Source organism: Belonocnema kinseyi, chromosome 10 (assembly GCF_010883055.1).
Source record: "Belonocnema kinseyi isolate 2016_QV_RU_SX_M_011 chromosome 10, B_treatae_v1, whole genome shotgun sequence".
Lineage (NCBI taxonomy): Eukaryota > Metazoa > Arthropoda > Insecta > Hymenoptera > Cynipidae > Belonocnema > Belonocnema kinseyi.
In genome coordinates, this window is record NC_046666.1 from 83131921 (window position 1) to 83136123 (window position 4203).

Genomic DNA, 4203 nt, shown 5'->3' on the forward strand with positions numbered 1-4203 from the left:
TTATTTACAAAAAAAGTTCTTAGGTTCAAAAAAACATTCAGTGAACTGAAAAACTGTGGTCGGTAATATAGGTATTTAGCTGTGTCACATGCCCTTAAAACAACCAAGTTTTGCAAAGTTATAAATGTAAAAATGTTTGAATTGGCAATTGACTTTCAATCCAAATGGTTCTTGTCCAAGCTAAGTTTACCATCAGTGCACCTCGAAGGTGTGCCGAAAGTTGCTTACAGCGCTCCAAGTGGCTCTTGGTAAACTATATCGATTGGTGCTTTCTACGGGGAGCAGTGGGTAGAGGGGAAGTGACTTTTTTCGCCCGACGCGCCGTCTATATTTATGGCGGGCAACTAAGCCCGCACCGCATCTACGTTTATAATATCTTTGGTTCAACTCTTGTTCTACTTTTTCTCCACAGCTGTGGGACTCTGATACAGTGTCGAAAATGGAACGGACCTCTTTTTCTAGCGCGTGGAGATAGAAAAAGAGACTCGTTCGATTTTCGACTTAAATATATCAAATAGTAGTATCCTTGTAAGTGGTGAATGGAACGAGAAATGTCCAAAAATTTGTAAAGACTGGATACCCTCAAGTGGACACGGTTAAACAAAATAAATTGTGGATCTTTTAATAACACAACATTCTTTACGATAGAGAAACTCCTCATTTCACCAACACAATATGCACAGAAACAATCAGTTTTCAATATGAATCAAGAGCTACATCTTGACGTTAAAAAATGTTTATGATTTTGTATATTTTCATTATTATAAAATACTAATGCTCATAAAATATAGCAATTTTGAATATAATAACCTACAATATTTTGGTCACTTAAATTATCTTTATGCCTTACTCATACGTACTCCAGAAATGATAATAATGTAATTATAGTACTTACACTTTCAAGACACTTTTCATAATTTTAATCCCATTTTCCTTTACGCTTTTAGTTCAGTAACGCGATACACATTCAACAAAATAAAAACACAAACGAACATAACCTGCATTTCCGTCGAGATCTCATGTCAAAATAGAATATCGGGAATTGGATGCAACACGTGACAGCGTAAACAGCACTGCACATGTGCGCGTGTCTGCTCAAGGACATTCATTCGTTGAAAACATTAAGGAATTCTTGGACACTGCTCGTCTCGTCTTTTTACCAATAAAATCGGGTGATATCACTCCTGACTATTCCTTTGTGTCTCTTATTAAGTGGCACCGGGCTAGAAATGATCGACAATTCTATAGTATCTAAGGTCCGAATTATTCAAGATGAAAAAGTCTATTTGTACCAGAAAATCAGTACACGCAAACATAGCCTTAAAACTAATTCAGGTTTATTTGAAGGTTAGTATCACACGACCTAATGTTATTGAGATTTTTCTACTTACTTTGCGCTATACTGGCTAAAATATATGTTTTAAATAAACAGGATTTTGCAAATATACATATAGGTATATACGTATATGTACCGTAAAATCTTGTATTCCTTGTAGCTTGCAGTATACTGCCTATAACTTTTTTCTTGTGGATTCTTGGATAGTTGGAAGCATGGTGGAACTAGACAAGGTTGTCGCTAGACCAGAGCTGCCTGATCGTGGATGAAATTTACCCCCACCATACCTACCGTTTGGGAGCCGCAAAACAGAAGATGCATGATTACCACTGTGAGTTCGTGTGTAAGCCGAAAATGCACGATTCGACTTCGGTTTTCTGCTGTACGATGATTGTCGATCTCATAGCTTCGGAAGACTTCGGTGGTCTTCTATTTATATCTCAATCCTCATTTGAAAGAAATGGAAGAAACTGGCGAATTTAATGTTTCGCGTGATTCTTCATTTCATGCATGAGTTAATTTTGAGGTTATGTTTTTTCAGGCGTATATATTATGAGTATTATTACTATTGTACATATTATTAATGTTAATATTATAATTATAAATTATAACATTACTTTTAATTAATAATTGATTAACTTTTAATACAAATATTTAAATTTTCAATTAAAACAATAAGTTTTCTGCAAACAAAATTTGTTAAATTTGTTTTAAACAAAATATTTATATTTTTAAACAAAACGTTAAGTTTTTAATCAAAAGGCTGAATTGTATAAGAAAAAAGTCATTTTTCATCAAATACATGAACTTTGCACACAAGAAGTTTATTTTCCACGAAGTATAATTTTCTTGTAGTTTAAAGAATTTAATTTTTAAACAAAATCAAAAAAAAAATTCTACAAAATAGTTAAATTTTCAGAAAACAAATTTTGTCAACTAAATTGATAAATAATCAAACTAAAGAAAACTAAATTTTTAACAAAGCAGTTCCACTTTCAACCAGAAAAATTGAGAAAAAAATAGTTAAAATTCTTTAAAATTGCATTAAATTATTGAAAATATTTGAAAATTGCTTGAAATGTTTTAAAAGAGCCTAAAATATTTAAAATCCTTTAAAATCTCTTGAAAATTTACAAAGCTCTTGAAAATTCCTTACAATTTTAAAAATACCCTAAAATATTTTAAATCCTTTAAAATCACATTCTAAATTATTGAAATCAATTGAAAACTCCTTGGAATCTACTAAAATATCCTAAGATGTATGGAATCCTTTAAAATCTCATATTAAATTACTGTAATATATTAAAAATTCCTTGGAACCTTTTAAAATACTCTCAAATATTTCGAAATCTTCAAAATCTTTTGAAAAATTTTGATATTTCTTAAAGATTTTTAATATACTTTGGAATTTTTTTAAACAACCTTGCTATAATTATAATTATAGCAAGGAATTTCAAAGAATTTTAATAATTATTAAAATTCTTTGACATTCCTTTAATTTATAAAAATGAATTAAAAATTCATTGAAATCTTTTTAAACATCCTCAAATATTTAAAAACCTTTAAAATATTTTTAAATCTCTTAAAAATTCCTTGCAATCTATTAAAATATCATAAAATATATTAAATCTTTCAAAATCTCATTTTAAATTACCGTAATCAATTGAAAATCCCTTGGAACATTTTAAAGAACTTTCAAATATTGCAATACCTTCAAAATATTTTGAGATACCTTGACTTTTTTTTTAAAGATTTTTAAAATACTTCTTTAAAATTCTTTGAAATTGCTTAAAATTAGAAAAATAGAATGAAAATTCCTTGACATCTTTTAAAACATCCTTAAATATTTAAAATGCTTAAAAATCTAGAAATCTCTTGAAATTTTTTAAAGCTCTTGAAAATTCCTTGAAAATTTAAAAATACCCTGAAATATTTCAAATCCTTTAAAATCTCATATTAAATCGCTGTAATCAATTAAAAATTCACTGGAATCTTTAACATTCTCACAAATTTTTCAAATACTTCAAAATCTTTTTAAATGCCTAGGAATTTTTGTTAGGATTTCTTAATTACTTTCGAATTTTAAAAAAAGCCTTCTAAAATTTTTTTAATTCTTTGAAATTTCTGTAAATTATAAAAATAAATTGAAAATTCGTTGACATCTTTTAAAACATCCTCAAATATTTAAAATCTTTGGAAATCTTTGAAAATCTCTTGCAATTTTGTAAAGCTTCACATTGAAATTTAAAAAAGAGAAAAGTTTCAAATCGTTAAATATCGAAATGTTCGTAGATTAGACTTTTGAAAATGAAACAAATAGAAATTCCTAACTTTCGAAATTTTATTTTCAAACATTTTCAACTACGAAATAGGAATAATTTTCAACTCGATGGGATTCAAATCTTCAAATTTAGAATTTCAAACTTGGAAGTTTATTTATAAAAAATTAATAATTATAAATAAATTGAATGCGTTCAAAATTTAAATGTATGTTTTTCAATTGGACAATCTATGAATGAAATTATTTCAGACTGAAATTTAGAAGACAGAAAAATTTTAAAACATTAAAAATTTAACTGTTTGTAGATTTGTTAAACTATTAAATTAAAGTTTTAATACAAATTAGTCGAGTTAAAGTTTAACTATTTCTAAAACGATTTTTGATTATAATTATAAAATTATATGTATATTTTTTTAGGGCATTTTTAAATTTTCATATTTTCAAGAGCTTTGAAAAATTTCAAGAGATTTCAAAAGACTTGTAAGGATTTTAAATATTTGAGGAAGTTTTAAAAGATGCCAAGTAATTTTTAATTAATTACAGTAATTTAATATGAGATTTTAAAGAATTTGATATATTGTAGGAT

The 4203-nt window shown here is 27.3% G+C and overlaps 1 protein-coding gene across 5 annotated transcripts in view; it reads right to left on the reverse strand.

Moving 5' to 3' along the window:
* Positions 1-1604, reverse strand: part of LOC117181854 (ankyrin-1-like) — a 20655-nt gene extending 19051 nt beyond the window's left edge. Inside the window, exons 1-2 of one of the 5 annotated variants that reach the window (XM_033374857.1) lie at positions 1392-1584; positions 999-1223 (exon numbers count right to left, since the gene is read on the reverse strand). The gene's annotated coding sequence lies outside the window, so the exon portion shown is untranslated. Of the gene's footprint in view, positions 1-895; positions 1224-1391 lie in introns of those variants that run through there. The other 4 variants (XM_033374856.1, XM_033374859.1, XM_033374855.1 and 1 more) reach the window with 4 other exon arrangements.
* Between the last annotated feature and the right edge of the window lie 2599 nt (positions 1605-4203).